Source organism: Haemaphysalis longicornis, unplaced genomic scaffold, assembly GCF_048455015.1.
Source record: "Haemaphysalis longicornis isolate Haplotype H1 unplaced genomic scaffold, Haemaphysalis longicornis Haplotype H1 scaffold_1, whole genome shotgun sequence".
Classification (NCBI taxonomy): Eukaryota; Metazoa; Arthropoda; class Arachnida; order Ixodida; family Ixodidae; genus Haemaphysalis; species Haemaphysalis longicornis.
The window spans coordinates 33,894,734-33,912,452 of record NW_027526203.1 but is presented as its reverse complement, the minus strand read 5'-3'; the positions used below and the strand labels follow the sequence as shown (position 1 = coordinate 33,912,452).

At 49.1% G+C, this 17,719-nt stretch overlaps 1 protein-coding gene across 1 annotated transcript in view; it reads right to left on the bottom strand.

The window, feature by feature from the left end:
* LOC144175800 (frequenin-2-like) overlaps window positions 1-17,719 on the bottom strand; it is a 559,531-nt gene that overhangs the window by 307,605 nt on the left and 234,207 nt on the right. The gene's annotated exons all lie outside the window — the stretch shown is intronic.

Here is a 17,719-nt window from a genome sequence, read left to right as displayed (position 1 = left end):
TGGAACGAAGGGATCACGGCTTGGCTCGCCTCGGTTATTTTGTGCTCTTTTTGCGTATTCTAATTCTTTACCGCTCGTCGAGGTTGAGCTCGCCTCGCCTCAGTTTCGGCCGCTCTACATTCGCGGGTCGCTGCTCGTGTGTTTCCAGAGAAGGTCTAGTGTGCACCACTAGTGCTCGTCCTTAGGCAACACCTCGGGCTCAACGGACGAGCGCTGAGCTTGTCGTCATTTGCACTTTTCAGATCGACGAACGCAACGCTGAGTGCATTTATTGCGGGAAGAATTTCGTACATTCATTCTATGAAACTGTTGCGAGGCGATGGAGGAGATAGAAGTGATACGCTGGGAAAACCCGACTAGACGTTTCTAGGTGGGATGGAACAGGCTAACCTAATATTCATGCTGTTGTTGTCTGTACATGGGGCGCAGTTTCCGTGATCTCCATTGGACCATGTTGCAACCGCTGTGTCTAGCACGTTCAACACCGCTATTTGTTGCTACGTGCTTCGCTGCTTAACCTGATCGTTCTTGGCAATCCCTTTCGGCGGCCATGCGAAATCTAATTGTGGTAGCGTCCTAACTGACAGACTTCACACCGACAGACGTGTTCTTGCGAGGTGGGGCGCTTAGCACTCTCGGGCTGACTATAACACATAAAAATTAAGACAACTTACAAGTTTTGTTAACGAAACATAGCGACATTACAACGACAATATTGGCATGTTTAACAAAAACTGTATACCATCAAACTACATCAAGCCGCCACCCCCCCCCCCCGTCTGTATGACGTCACAGGGACTTTTGCAGGTTGCTGACAGAAGCAACCGCCAAAACACATGATTGCGTGGCTGGGGAAATGCCTGTAGCTTTACTTTATCGCACCACATATACACGAACGCACAGTTAACACACTGGTGACTACAATTTGGCACTTCCTCCGTGACATTACGTCTTATGTTTGTATAGCTATGGTTTAAAAGTTTCGAAAAAATCTCTTTGTGGCGCAAACATAAACCTTCGTGGGCGGTATGCAGTGGATTGAATTACCGAAAGCTATAGTTTTTTGCGAATAAGACAAGATTTGAGTTCCCTTCATGGTGCCTTTCCGTAATTCATCTCTCGATCAACTCATTGGCCGACCCCTATTGCATTTACGTTCTATTAGCAGCCCTTTAGCCTGCTCGTTTCGGAAGATGACATGTCACTGATTTTTTGGAAATATACAGAGCTGGGTTGTTGCTTTGTTGCTGTCATGTTACTGTCGTGGTGGTGGCTGTTACGTTTACGAGTAACACTTTTAGGTATATATGTAAGCCAATGCGTCGTCGGACAACTGTGATCTGTTACGATGTGGGAACCATTACCTCGCTCAAACATCAATTAAAGAAGAAAGGGAAGAATACTACAGGCCAATGCAATATCCGTGCTGCGCATTGGGTCCCACCCCAACCTAGTCTCCGCAAGAGCCCGTAAAACGTAAGCTCTGCGCCGTAATGCCTGTCGCCATAAACGGGTACGGCCGAACGGAAGGCTTATTTCTCTATACCGCTGCGCATAGCCCATAAAAAGTAGCGGGAGGGCTGGACGACGTAGGAAAGGGCGGCAAGAAACAAGCTTCACATTGGTCGCAATATGGGTATTGGCGGCAAAACCCACGTAGCAGTACCCGATCAAGAGCCAATGGTCTGTATAGCGCCCACCCTCGAGGTGAACCACAAACAGCTCACTACCTAAAAAGTAAAAAAAAAAAACATTTCTTGTAATTTTTACACACAGAAATAAAGCGCCTTCAGAAGTAAAAAAGGCGTAGTAATAGAGTACACTTTCTTGGTGAGGTGAGCTACGCATACCTGACCCCTTAACCACGACAGATTGCTTTTTCCCCACTTGTTTTTACATCAGGCAGGGTGCTGTGAAAAGAACGAAAATTCCACTGGTTAATCTCTAAGAATGCGCGAATCTCAACCCTCTCCCTCTCAAACGGGAGCCTCGGACCGATACACAGCCCTGCTCCAGCTAAGCCTGCAACACGGCATTTCTTGTACGCCCTTCGCACATCGTAACAAGCGTGCTGTGTGTTCTAACCGTCACGTTTGCTTGCTTTAGCGCTATTTTGTTGCCCACCGGTGGTATCATCGCCCCCATTTCCATTTCATCCCCTTCGGCCGGCTGCTCGGTCCCCGATTGGTTCCCATTATCTAACAACGCGTACAAGCTGTGAAGGGTCTCGCAGAGACGCCACGCGAAGAGGCACGTCAGCCTGAAGACGGATGCCAAGTCGTCTTTGGCAGCGGCGCAGGCGCTGCACCACCGCAGCCAATCACTTTTATAACAATAAAAAAGGCCGTAAAAGGGAAGTAACGGCCGTCTTTATTAACTCCTTAGGAACCTTACTACCACGCAGTATAATACGCAGGTTCCGCACTAGCAACTGCATGGTTCGAAAATTAACTCGGTGTAGGAAGTAGTATACACTAGATTATGGACGTTCTTATGATTAGGGTAAGCATGGCCAGTTAGTAAACGCATGTAGCTCAGAAGGGTGTTATCGCTAGGACATTACTATTTAAGGCACAGGTGCTTACTGACTGCTGCAGTTAGTAGCCCTGTGGGCTGCATTTACTACCTTTAGTTACTAAGTATCTATTGCATGCTTGGACAAGTAACTTGTTCCGTTAGTGAATGCCACAACCTTTTCTTTAGGAATGATGGCGCTGCTAGCTTGGCTGACGTCACCCCTCTGGCTATGTCGTTCACGGCCAGCAGAAAGAAGCGGAAGGAGAGATGGACGATGAAAACTACTTCCCGAACGTCTCACCTATTACTCGCGAAATAAAAATTTGGGCTACCAAAATTGACACCACCGAAAAACAATAAAATGCACACGAGCCCGCGACCACTCGCATAATTCTTGACGCAAAACACCTTTCCTTTGATCAAATGTCACACACGTTGGAAACGTTGGATAAGGTTTTCATCACACTTTTTCTTTTTAAACCGAAACCGAAATATATTTCACCTAGAAATTTTGCGCTATTAGGTTAATGGCGCAAGGCCAGTGATAATGATGCTTGGGTTTTCGTGGCGCAAGGCCGACTAAGTCCAAAGAGCGCCAAGGAAAAGTTGTTTTATAAGGACGAAATGATAGTCAGTGTAAAACATTTAACTAAAAATATATGTGAAATGACAAGAGGCAATGAAGATTACTGCTGTAAAGGGCCAGGGTTTTAACATGCATGGTAAGTAATGAGGTGTAAAAAATTGGCAAAGCTAAGAAACTAAAAGTACGCTTGTGGGTGATTATAGGTTCCTCCCCTAAAAAGTACTATGGGTGTAGTGGAATGTGTTGTCTGTATAGTTGTGCAAAGTGTTTATGTCGTGTTGTTTCTAGTGCCTTGCATTGTATGAGTATATAGATTCCGCATCGGCCCTTTTCACACCCGCTGCTCATGGGTCTTGGAGATCCAGTGTACAGGTGCGACTGTGTTGCATGTGTGTGGCCTATCCGCAACCTTGCTAGGCTCACTTCGTTGAGTCTGTTGTGTGAGTCAGTTGTGTATCGTCCCAAGTGTGGCTTTATTACATGTAGTTTGTTGTCTGTCTGTTCATTACATTGTTCTTGTCATTTGTTGCGAAGGTGTTGTCGAATTTGTGGCTTAAGGTCACCGTGTGGTAGTGTTATGTCTACTGTGTTCCTGAGTGAGGCGGCAGCGGCCCTCTCATTAGCAACCTCATTTCCAGTGATCCCAGCGTGGCCTGGAACACAGCATAAGACCAGAAATAGTTTTGGGCATATAAAGACATAGTGTTGAGAACCACATTGACAATTCTGTTTCTGCGTGGATTTTGTAGTGCCAATGCACGCACAACGCTCAAGGAATCCGTACATACAATGGACTTTGGAATTTCGTGTGCAAGAATGTGTTGTATAACAAGTAATATGCCATATGCTTCAGCTGAGTACATTGTGGTGTATGTACTGATGATTAGGCATACATAAACGTTTGGTCCATGAGCAGCGCATGGTTGCAGTTTTTGATGGGTCAATAGAAATCTCTGCACATTGATACTTATACTTCAGGGACAAGAAGTGCTGAAAATAGCAGTTTGTGTACCCTGCTTTTATAAATTTTTATGAAGGACAAGTCACAAGATACAGGTCGAAGCTGCCAGGGTGGTAAAACATCAGCAAAATAAGATGTGTAAATGTCCAAAAAGGAGATGTTAAAACCAGAAGCTTCCTGTCTCACCCCAAGTGAGAACGACAAAGAAACAGACGGGCGATCTACAAACAGTGGAGATGTGGATGTATCATTAAAAACATGTTTAAAAGGATGGTTATTCAGCGATGAAATTTTACAAGCATAGAGCAAGTTCATGTACGTTCATTGGTCCTCAAGGCACCACTTGTTACACTCAACATACAAACTTTGGACGGGGCTAGTGCGGAAAGCACCTGACGCAAGGCAACGCGCCAAGTGTAGCACTGAGTCGAGCATTGTTAATGCTGTTTTTGTCGCCGACCCATACACCACACTGCCATAGTCCAAACGAGACCCAACCAAAGAAGTATACAGGCGTAGCAGGAGTTCTTTGTCGGTACCATACGATTGGTGTGAGAGGACCTTAAGGATATTCCTTCTTTTGAGACATTTATGAATCAGTTGCTTGATTTGAGGAATGAATGTGAGTTTGTGGTCAAACACAACACCTAAAAACTCGTGTTCCTTGTTCACAGGAAGCGACATGCCATTAAGACTTATGTCTCGGTCCCGATGGACCCCACGCTTCCTGGAGAGTACAACGCAAGAGCTTTTTACAGGATTCAGTTTAAAACCATTCTTGTCTGCCCAGCCGTCAAGCTTCTTGACACTAACCTGGGCTTCAGGTTCGCAGATTGATATCATATATGATTTAAGGGATATCTGGACGTCAACTACATAAAAGGAAGAAGAGATTATATGTGGCAATGCCTTTCCAAGACAGTTCATCTTAATTATGAAAAGAGTGTAGCTCAACACTCCACCTTGTGGCACGCAATTTTCTTTCACGCGAACCCTTGATAGTGCACTACCGACTCTCACGCGAAATGTTCTCTCCGACAAGTAACTAATAAAAGTTTTTAACATGTTGCCTGAGACACCAAATGACTTGAGGACACTAAGCCTGCCATAATGCCAAGCGGTGTTATAGGCCTTCTCGCTGTCGAAAAACGCCGTAAGACAGAACTGTTGGGAACGAAGGCATCGTTGATGTATGATTCAAGTGCCACGAGTGGGTAGTTCGTGGATCGCCCCGTCCTGAAGCCTGCCTGGCAGCTCTCGAAAAGGCCGTTGTACTCCAAAAAGTGCACGAGGCTCCGGTTTATCATCTTTTCAAGAAGCTTGCGCAGGCACTTGGTCAGGGCAATGGGTCGGTAGCCAGCGGTAGCTGCTCCATTCAAGAATGCGACAACTATGGCCTCCCTCCTAGACATTGGAATGTGACCCGAAAGTCATATCTTGTTGTAAATGTGAAGGAGTGTTTCAAGAGTGTCTGCGTGTAACTGCTATATCATTGTATATGTGATGTTGTCTGGGCCTGGAGCTGAGGTTTTACAGGTACTCAGTGCACTCCTTAGCTCATTAGCGAAAACTCGGAGTTATAAGAGGACGCTTTGTTGTCGTTATCAAGTAAAGACCTTGATCTTTTCGGCCGATTCTGATTGATTTGATTGATTGTAGGGTCTAACGCGCCGACGCAACGCAGGCGATGAGGCGGGCCGTAGTGGAGGGCTCCGGAATAATTTTGGCAACATGGGGATCTTTATCGTGCGCCGAAATCTCGTACACACGGGCGTTTTTGCTTTTCGCCTCCATCAGAAAAGCGGCCGCCGCGGCCGCGAATCGAACCCGCGACCTCCTGCTCAGCAGCGCAACGCCTTAGCCACTGCGCCACCGCGGCGGGTCGGCCGATTCTTTGTGTTTCATCAAAGTCTTTGTGTAGTGTTCTGAGCTGGACACGTGTTACAAGTGTTGTGCGAGTGTGTTATCCTGGTCTTCGATTGTGTCCGCTGTTGTGCTAACCAGGGGCAGGCTGTGTGTCTGTTGTCCTTTAAGCTTGCGTATTCGTGTCCAGACTTTGTGAGTGTCGGTGTATGAGTTGATGGAAGTGAGGAAGGCGCGCCAACTCTCCCTTTTCGCCTCACGACGCACACGCTTCCCAAGAGCCTTGCCTGTTTAAAGGAAATGAGATTATCTGGCGTGGGGTACCGGCGAAGGACACCCCACGCCTTGTTCTGGGCCTCCCGCGCCCGCCTACGGTCCTCGTTCCACCAGGGCCTCCTTGGGGTGCGGGACGCACTGGAGGCCTGGGGCATGGACTTTTCAGCGGCGTCGAGTATGTGTGCCGCGACGAGTTGGGCTGCTTTCTCCACGTGTAGGTGTTTCATGGTTGTGTGGTGTAGTTTAGATGTTTCTGTGAATGTACTCCAGTTTGCTTTTGATTCATTAAACCTGTTATGGGAAGATGGACTGCTCAGGCCTGTACCTATATACATTAATGAAGTGGGGAAATGGTCACTACCATATGGGTCTGCGCCCACGCCCCACACAAGACATGGTAAGAGAACTGCGGAACCAATAGCCAAGTCAAGATGAGAGTATGTATTGTGTCCTAAGTTATGGTATGTAGGCTGTTTTTTGTTGAAGAGGCATGCTACGGAGGATGTAATAAGCTTCTCTATCAGGCGACCTCGGGCATCCGTTCTGGAGGAGCCCCAAAGAGAGTTGTGCGCATTAAGGTCGCCTGTTAGTATGTATGGTTCAGGCAGCTGGTCGACCAGCGCCTCGAAATCAGAGCTCGAAAGTGCATGATCAGGAGGAATATATATTGAGCATACCGTTATCAACCTATTAAATAATATTGTTCGAATTGCTACAGCCTCAAGGACAGTGTTCAGAGTGACAGGGTGGCAAGCTAAGGATTTCCGGGCAATTATGGCCACACCGCCAGAAGAGTGTGTGCAGCCATCCCTGTCCTTTCTGAAGACCATGTAACTATTCAAGAAATTTGTGTGCTTGGAATTCAAATGTGTTTCCTGAACACACATTACACTTGGCTGATTAGCATGCAGTATTTCGTATACATCGTCAAGATTATTAAGAAGGCCTCTACAGTTCCATTGAATTATGTTTTCTCTTCCCATATTTAGTGTGAGAGCTACTGGAGTGTGTGTGTTTGTTTATGTATCGTCTTTCGGGGCTGTGTCTCGCCTTTTTTGGCTTGTCGGGAGGCTTTGGCGTCGGGACGCGTTCCTTGCGCTGCGTTGCAGGCAGGAACGGCCCGACATCCATCTGGTCATCGGGTGTCCGAGGGGTGCCCGACGGACCGGGGCCCCCGGACTTGGCCCCCCTTGGGAGCCCTTCGTTTGAGCCGCCACCGCCGAGGGCGTCCGGGGCGCCAGAGGTGGCACGGGCGGTCCGGTGGCGGTGGGAACCGGTGCGGGGCCCGTGGTGTCCATCACCTCGGTACCCTCCAACGCACTGGAGGACGGGGAGACAGAGGCGGGAGCGGCACCGGTCCCGACGGAAGAGGTTGCCACCACAACCGCTGCTGCCTGAGCAAGCGGCGTGATGGCGGGTTGGGCTGCCAGAGGCAACCCAGGGGGGGGGGGGGGGGGGGGCGGGGCAGGGACCAGGTCAGACTCGCTGATCTGGGTCCCTGTGGAAACGAGACGCCGCTCCGCCCCCCGGCGAGCTGCGTCGGCGTACCTCCCCAGGGGGAAAGAGGCGAACCTCTTCCGCGCCTCTGGGAAGGTGATGTTCTCAGTTACCTTGATGTTGATTATCTTTTTTTCGAGTTGGAACTTTTCACACTTGCGGGAGTACGCTGCATGCGGCCCGCCGCAGTTCACACAAGACAGGGTATCGGATGGACAATTGTCGGTTGGATGATCATGCGCCGCGCATTTCGCACACGTGGTTCGGCCACGGCAAGAGTTTGTACCATGCCCGAACCGCTGGCACTTAAAACCGCGCCGCGGGTTCGGGATGTACGGACGGATGGAGCAACGGATAAAACCTGCATGTATGTGTTGTGGAACAACTGCGCGGTCAAAAGTCAAGATAATGTGCTTAGTGGGAATCTCCTTGTCGTCTCTGCGGATAGTGATGTGTCTCACGGCAGTGACGCCCTGATCCTTCAAGCCGGCAAGGAGATCCGCATCTGTTTCGTTCAAGAGATCTGTCTCGGATATCACACCCTGCGAGCTGTTGAGGCTCCGATGGGGTGTGACCCTGATGTGGAGATCAGCCAGTCTAGTCTGAGCTAGAAGCTTTGCAGACTGCTGCTTGTCATTTATTTCGATTAGGAGTTCACCAGACCTTTGTTTTTTGCACTTATACGATTTTCCTACTATTGCTTCAAGATATTTGGCGATCAAGAAGACTGACTGAGATGCAAGAGGGTGGGTGGATTGAGGGATTCCATGATAAGAAATCGAGAAAAATGATTCGGTTCAGGAAAGGTTAACGACGGCAATGGAGGAAAGGATACTTCGGTGCGGCCCCTTTTCAGGGACCGATCACGGTTGGGGGGGGGGGGGGGGGGGGGGTTTAGGCAATACCATAAAGCATAGTATAAAAGCAGGGAGACGGGGGTACTTCCCCCTTTGACCTTACCCTGGTAGTCAAAGAGGTCCCGGAGCTCCCTGCCTGGTAGACAGGCAGGGAGCCCATCGGCCGGAGCTTGACCAAGGCTCCGACGGCCACCGTTTACGGCTTCTACCCTTCACCTTTAAACATCTCGCCACGGTTGGACACGGCTTATGTTGGGAGCTCGGGGTCCGCGGTGTCGCTGCTCACCGTCACCATGAATACTCAAGGTGCCCAGTGCGGGGACCTTGCGAACAGTGCTCCCTAACGAGAGTCGCAATGTCCTTCGCTTTATTAATGCTCCCCATCGTTGTCCAGTTTAAGTGGCGTCATTGCTACGGTGCCCGTACAGGATGCATCAACGACTGGGAGTAGCCGGGGTCTCGTTTGCGTGATTCAACCAACCACTTCATTATTCATATCGGTTATTATAATGGCGAATGAGGGGCTTGTTGAATAGGCCTAAAAAGTAAAGTCAGCATTCAAGACAGCCAAGTATGGCGCAGCAGAAGGGGTTCACCTTTATACATGAGGAAAGGTGAATTTTCAATTGTTTAAAAGAAAACCCGTGCGCAAAACTACGCGTCCCGGATGGGGACCGAAAAACACCAGCCAGAAGCTTGCTCTTAAATTCAGATGAAGAGAATTAGGCTTTCTCTTTAAAAAAGCGCTCCTTTCCTAAACCAAATCGTCATATGCGAGAAGCTTGAAGGTAAACGCGTCGTGCACAAGGACAACTGAGGCTGGGCTTCATTCAACTCCCCTTTCATTTACATCGATGTTCAATGTTTCCGCTATTTATATAACACACGTGTTTCAAGTTTTTAAAATATTTATTTATGTTAATTTTAATTTTAATATTTATTGTTGCTTTATTTAAACAAATTTTTGAAATTATTTTACTAGTTTTGTTTTTATTTTTTCGTAATATTTTACGCTTACAAGCTCATGCCCGCATAACCGCTTGCTCTCCGGCCGAACGAATCATCCGTGTCCTACCCATTGGCCTGCGAGCGTGACTTCAGGCAATCATCATCATCATCATCACCATCACCATATTCATCATCGGAGCTCTTTAAAGTAGTCTTCCGTGTGCAGTGTTTATCATACGCACATCGCACGTTCAAGTCCGTTATCAAACTTCTCGAAAAATGCGGACCACACAAAATAGGATACATACAAAAAATTCAAAAGCCCGTAACGCAATCACGTCGACCGCGCACGGTGACAGCTTTGTTACTAATTCGTAGACTCAATGGACCGACCCGTACCATGCTCCTTCGTGTTTCGTGTAGTACGCATCCGGCTCCTTTGAGCCTCTCGCACAAGGATTGCCTCCCCAAGGAATTAAAATACGTAGCTGCATATATTATCTACGCCGCCTCATCAAACCGCGATCTAGAGCGGTGTGGGGCCATACGTCGACACATTTGTTCGTGTGGCAGCACATTTTGTGTGCGTTGCCCCACATGTGGCCCCACATTTGTGTGAGGCCAAACGTCCAACATTTCGTCCATTGTCTAACATCCATCGTCTAACATTTCGAGCACCCACGCGTAGGTTAATTGCGCCCACTCCCACTACGCTAGCCTAGCTCCGCAGAGTAATGAATCCAGCTCGCCTTGTACTCCGCTCTCTTCTTGGTACATGTGCAGAATGTCGGCGCAGCGCGTTGTGCTGGCTTTCTCCGGTCATTCCAGCCGCCGACCATGCGTCATACAGCCAACTATGTCCCGACAGATGTTACGAGTCTTTTGGGGGCACACGGTGAATAAAAATCTCGCCTCTCTACATGAAGGGCTGCTGTCGCAGGGGCTGAAAATGTTGCCAATGCGGCTATCACCGTGAAAATCTTTCCGTTAACCCTCTCAATTGACCGAAGCATGTTTGCCCGGCAACTGTCTGGAGCAGACTGCAGTGAGCCACGATTGCTGTGGCCACAGAAATTTCGTAACTCTTTCGAGAGCTTCCAGGTTAGAAGTGAACAACCGGATTCTGAATGGTGCTAAGAGGGCGGGGGCCAAACACAGTGCCGTTACGACAGCGAAAAAGCTGAAGTTTTATGCCCCACTTTCTGGCAACGTTGACTCAATTTCGTAGCTCGCCTGCAACTGATCTTTGTGTCTAGAATTGTCCTCTCGGTCGTAAAGTCGGCGGCCGCAAAAAGAATTACACCAGAAACAGAGCGCAAGGAAGGGAAGAATAAAAAAACAGAAGTTTTTCCGAAGAGAAGAATAAGGTCTCGGCTGTGCCACATGCGAGTAAGATAAAGACGACTTTCCAACGACACACAAACAAATACCTGATAGGAAAATTCGTTTATATGCTGCTGAAAGCGAAAGCGGAAAGAGGTTGACGAGGTTTCCCATTTAGGAACGTGCGTGCGCCACGGGCTTCTTGGGCCTGATGTGTACCGTCCTGGCGACCGAAGGCGCCCACTGCGGGCGGCGGAAAAAGAAGAAACGACCTAAAAAGACATTTGCAGCGCTGATATTAGAGAGTTTCGGACGCCTGCTGCTTTATTGTGCGGTGCCGGAAGGGAAATTAGACTCTGCGCTCTCAAAAATATAAAAGTTACGGCTGCGTTACACTCGCGACCTTGAGAGCGACTGGAAAATTGTGCACAGCAAACAAGAATAAAAAAGCTGCAAGCTAGAAGTTACTGCGTGCAGTTAACTGCGAGACAGCAACATTTCTTCAGTTAAAGAATGGCTCGAGTTGTTGCACCGCATGATGGCAAACGTGACATCTCGGCCCGTTCTGTGCACGTTAGTTGCGACAAGAAATAAACGAAATTAGTTACACTTTTAAGAGAATGAAGAAAGCCAGTGCTCGGCCCAATTTAAAGGCGTCGGGCTTTGAACTGTAACTCTGACGGAGTGCTCTGCTCCCGCAGTGGCAAATGTGGGCACTTACGGAAACAAACGCCGAAAAACGAGGTCTACTTGATCGAAAGAATTCACTCTCAGACAAAAAGGATGAAAACAAGAGTAACTACAGCCGTTAGTCCTCGAGAGCGACCATTGCTCCTCAAAAGGAGTAACTGTGGGAGCGTACGTGCCGTCTGCATAATGCGCGCAGTAAATGTTTGTTCCCGCCGATCTAGGGAGCAACGCGAGGACAAAAAGCCGGGCACTTACTCCCACTTGTGATGGCGTCACTGGTATGCGATCTGCCGCATATGTCTGTTCGCAGTTTCGGAATTTGCAAACAACGCAGCTGCCAACACAGAATCTTTTACGTAGTACCATAGGAACAAATGTTAGTTTTCAAAACAACAATAAAGCGCCTTGTCTAAGTGAAGAGGCGCTTCGTGGCATGGAGCGGCGATGTGCGACAGACAAACGCTTCTGGTACAGGTTAATACGGAACGTCACGTAGCTAGACCTCGCGATCGATAATACCGGCCAATAAAAGACTCGTGCATGACACAGTGAGGCAGCTGTTAGTAAAAAATCGCAAACCTTATTCACTAGGTGCAGTGAATACATATGTTTATACCGGCCGACAAAAGTCAACAACAACGGCAAATCGTAAGCGCACAATAAAGGCAAGCGTTTCGCTGTTAGCTTTCATTAGCGGGACATAAATGCTTTGCGTACGAAATCAATGACAATGCCTCCACAGCCGTAAGACCCGGCTGCATTTTCTAGTTCCATCCACAAACGCTAGTTGAAGAAGTCAGCCGCGTCGAGTTTTTTTTCGTCTACGCAGGAACATAAGCCGTGTTTTACTATTACTTCTCTCTTACACACGACCATGAACGCCCACATATGACACGAAAGACATTTGGAAAAAGTTACGAACATTAAGAAACGTGCTAGTTTTTGTTGAAGCGGGTGCGTAGCCTACTGCCGCAACGAAGGTAGTTGCTTTTCTTTTATTTTCCGAGGAAAAACTGTGCTTGTGAGCGTCTACTTGAAGTTGAAGCTTAGTAGTAATCCCCAGAGTTAACATAGCGTAAATTGCAAGCAGTTCCATCGCTAGGAATTCCGACGCCAGCAATAAACGCAACGACGGCGAGTTCAGAGCACCAAACGTTGTTGCACTGGACTATCCCTTTGCTCTCCAATTATCCATCCGGTCTGCCAGTTTTCTGCCAAACCATGCATCTGGTCTATTCAATTTCTGCCTAATTCTCAATCTCGTCTCGTGGTCGTCCAGTCTCTCTCCAGCTCTCGTCGGGGCCGGTCACGCCGAATGAGAGGTCCTTACAGGTGACCGGAGCATCCGCGTCGCACCGGTTTTTCCATCGCATCCTCCGGTCTGTACGCCTACCGAACCCTTCTGCCCACGCTCCTGCTCACAAGCTCAGCGAGAACCCGTTGTTCCTGAAAGAAGATCCTTCGGCACGGCACTAAGTGGTCGACTAAATCGAGCGTCTCGGCACCTTCCAGTACATTCAAGTATAGACGGTCACCTTCAGATCAGAGAACGAGGTGAAAGCCTTGGGAGCACGGACCGAGATTGTAGTGAAGGGAAACCGATGCCAAGTCATGAACCCTGAACCAACGTGAAGTTGCTGTAAAGGTGCATTGGCTTCCACCAAAGGTTCCTGACGAAATGATCGTGCCGCAGCTGGAGCGCTCTGGGCGCGTGCTACGTGTGCTGCGTGATCGCTGCAGGAAACCAGGGCTCGCGGGTGTATCACGTCATCCCGCCCAGCCCCACGTCGCTGGAGAACATACTACACCAGGCCACCGTGCAGGGGTGCCTTATACTAATAGAGGTAGCTGAGAGGCCAGCACTGTGCCTACGATGCTACCACACCGGACACTACCGTAGGAGCTGCCGGACGAGTGCCGTCCGTGTCGCACCTTCTGGCCACGACCACGCAAACTTCACGGTCGCGTACGCAGCCAGAACAAAGCAGTGAGCTTCTGCACGGCCCCAGCTGGCGGAATACATGTACGCGGACGACATGGTGGCCATGAAGAGGGTCACAGATCAAGAAGCAGCAGAAACAATCGCTTCCAATAAAACTCCAGTCAACGTGCCCAGCCCACCCTTAATTACGCCTCCCCGCCGGCTTCCGCACCCTCCGCAACCGCGGAAAGGAGCAACCCCAACAAAGTCATGGGAGAGGAGCGCGAGGGAAAGGAGGTACAGCCCCACCGAAGACCCCTCGCCATGTGTGGACACAAGCCAACCAAGGCAGGAAGGCAGGTTGGTTGGCACTAGTAAGACACCAAGGAACCTGAAAGGACGATTGCGATGCGCCGAAAGGCACGCAGCAGGGCTGGAAACAACACCGGCCACGGAGAAAGCGATCAAGGAACTCCGAGGGACCCACCTAAAAGCAGTCGAGGTGAGCACCTTCCCTACAATGAGCCTCCCTCAACCACTTTGAAGCTAACCAAGCTTAACGTGGTCAGCCTAGTTTCCGCCAAACGGCGACTTGGCTTATACACTTTTAAATCAGGAAAAAAAATCGATCTAGCCTTTCTTTAGAAACAGACGATGCAAAAAATTTGCACGCCTGTTCGGCAATCAGTTCCGGTACTTTCACACCTCACCGAGACGCGAGCAGATGGCGATTCGTTTAAAATCGTCGACTGAGAACTGGGCAGATACGGCCGTTTCAGCCTAGTGGATGCATTTGTGGGAAGGGAGGTCACCCGTTTCCTTTGAATATAAGCTCCCAATCACTCACCATCACGAAGACCCGCCACGGTGGCTCAGTGGCTAAGGCGTTGCGCTGCTGAGCACGAGGTCGCGGGTTCGATTCCCGGCCGCGGCGGCCGCTTTTCTGATGGAGGCCGAAAGCAAAAACGCCCGTGTGTACGAGATTTCGGCGCACGTTAAAGATCCCCAGGTGGTCAAAATTAATCCGGAGCCCTCCACTACGGCGCGCCTCATCGCCTGCGCTGCGTCGGCGCGTTAAACCCCAGAATCAATCAAAATCACCATCACGAAGTCAGCTCTTCACCTCCACACGCCCTCTTTTGAATGTCCCATGCATCGTAATATTCGGCGGTGACCTCAATTGTGGGACTGACAAATGTGACAGAGTGGGTGGGTAGCACCAGCGCCGATGCCACGCCGCGAATTTCAGTCAGCTGCTCGTGACTGTGACCTGGCTGACGCGGCATTGGGACGGAAGTCGTCTACCCAATGTTGCACAAGATATAGTGGTGCGTCTCAGGCCCGGTTCCATGTCTCGGGAGACTTACTTTCGATTCCTGTCCGCGTGGTTTTTCTTCTCGCCGCTCCTTGCTCGTCTCCGAGGGGGTAACGGAACGAAGAGGACCTATAAGGACGAACTGCTGGGGCAGTAATCGTTCGTGCCTTCACATTTACCCTCGTAGGGGAATATTGGTTGTGGTAACACAGCTAGTTCACCAAAAGAGCAATGGCACTCACCCGTTGCTCTCTTTTATCTAAGAGTGAAGTTCAAGTTTGCCGAGATGTCAAGTCAGTCCTCGAAACACCACAGAGTTAAGAAAACTCCCTGTGATTCCCGGTTTGCGCAGGAGATAGTGTTTTGGAAGAGCCAGACAACCTGCGAATAATATGTTTTAAGAACCAAGATTTCGCTACAAAGGAAACATACGAGGTACCCTTACAAATTTTACGTCTACTATGAACAACATTTGATCGCATCTAGTGATTTCCACTGCGCTTTTCAGGAACTCTCTCTCTCTCTCTCTCTCTCTCTCTCTCTCTCTCTCTCTCTCTCTCTCTCTCTCTCTCTCTCTTCGGTCCCGCAGTAGAGAGACGAAACGGGGTAATTATCGGCAACCGCCCCCATTCTATTGCACAATTCTGCAAATGGCTTTGAACATTGCGAAAGACAGGGCAGTAATCATTTACCGCTTTTCAATGGGTAAATAAGCTGTTCATAGAGTGCACATAGCACCAAAAATTCGATAATCTTCTTTGCGGTGAAACACCTGAAGGAGATAATAGAGGTAGTTCGCCTAGAATACTATAACAAAGTATAGGGGGGGGGGAAATGTCCACACAATCTCCGCAAGTATGCAGTAATAATTAGATACCTACATATATCGCATACGGATGCGACTAATTTAGAAGTAGGGTGCTGATTTCGGCGTCAGGGCAAGTGCTTTCAGTGTTTCTCGAAGCTCACGACTCTGCCAAACTGAACGGGTTTACTGGTTTTAAGTCGGAAATGCAATTTTCTCGGAATCGGGACGTACGGGGTCTGAAAAAATGAGTAACCTTCACTCTTAATGCTTTCAACAAGGCTTAAGGAATAAAAAGCCTGTCAAACTGCTCCCATGTTTGCTAAATGAAGAATGTGGGTGAACGTTGCGGCAACAAAAAGACTATTGGCTTTTTTCGCCTGTCGTGTCGAACGTATACGTTCTACAAGTTTATATTTCCATGCATTTGCTAATAGCGCATTTACACACTCGTTCCACTTCGTTAATAAACAGAGCTAAACGAGTCACCGTAACTTCCCAGTGCTGATCGGAGGCATAGGCATTTTCAAACTAACCGCTCTAGCTGCGAAAAAATGGCAGCATCTCCACTGCGTGGATGATGGCGAGGGTGTGGAGTACGGGGACTCAAAATGACATCCAAGTTGAGCACCAAGCGACATCACATTTCCACCCCGATCGTCGTTCGATTTGAGCCGTGAGTTGCGCCTTGATGATTCCATAAATGAAATTACAACTCACGCAGAAAGCGAATTTCGCTTGGTGGTGGTGTGCGCACGTGTGGACGCGGGCCGACATTGGGAGATCCTAAGGTACTTCGCACCATTACAGGCGAAGGAGTAAGCCCTTTGAATCTCGGGTACTAACTCACGGTCGTAGCCCAACAGGTAAGACGACTGACACTAACTCTGTCGGGTCTACCACACAGTGGCTCGAATTCTGCCGGTGCCTGTGTGATTTTTTGCGATTGTAAATGCTATGCGCACGGACGCGGACGGACATTGTGCGGTCCTACGGTCCTAAGGTACTCCGCACTGAACGCACTAAGGTACTCCGCACCTAAGGCACTGAACGTGTCAGAATCTATTTTGTGCAAGCAGTGGTGATGACTGTAAATCGCTCTTCGGTGGCAGATGTGGCGTAAGGCTTTCCGGTGCAATTGACAAACATCGCTTCGCTGCCCCTTTTGCAACCCCCCTGACTTCTCCTCGCTCCCACTCATCAAGCTCATTTACGGAGCTTGGCGGCAACTTCGCAGTGCTGCCAATGTTTCCACACACACCGCCGGATTTCAAGAACTTCACTGGCAAAGTGGCCAGTGCTGCCTATACCGTAATATGGGATTATAAGTCTGTTGCTGTGCCTTCCAGTACAGGCCTTCGTCATTAGCCGCATAGCGCATGCAGTGCCCTATCTCAAGCTACGACCGTGCGATCTTAAGAAACTGCGCATTTGGGATCATTATAGTTAAGAGAGCCCTTAGACTCGTTTCCAAAACGTCCACTGACCATTTAATAGAGCTCGGGTTGCACAATACGAAACCGAGCTCACACAGGCCCACCACATGAGCCGAATCATGAAACTGTCCGGCAATTACTGGCAGGCAGGTTCTTGAGGATCTCCGCATCGCTCTGCCTCCTACCACTGAAGATAGAACGGGGCTCCCTCCCGCCTGGCGCCGTAAACTCGTCGTTAAGCTGTGGCCCCTAATATGCTTCCTTACGAAGGCGCCAAGTCCGAGCAACAGCCATAACAAAGCAATATGGCACCCTTAAACGAGTGTATTATGTAGTTGTAGCTGGCCCCACACAGGAGGGAGTCTGTACGGTTGCGCTCCTGCACGAGGGAACACAGGTGGATCGACTATCGGTGAAAAGAGCAAAATTGAGTTTGCTGAAGATACCGCTATAGCACTGGCCGCCACTCACTAATAATGTCTGATAATGTCGGATCGCACTTAATGTCTGTCACCCGTTTCCTTAAATTAGGGTGCACTGTTAGAAGATATGGGGAGTCGACTCCAGAGAGCCAACAAACCCCACCGAATCCACAGGGCACAGGTGACAAAGGGGGTGGCCGTCTGATGTGCGGCTTTCGCCGACCAGAGCGGCAAGAATGAGCAAGAGCCTTCAACAAAAAAACAGCACAAAGACTTATATTCAGACAGGCAAGTTACAAACA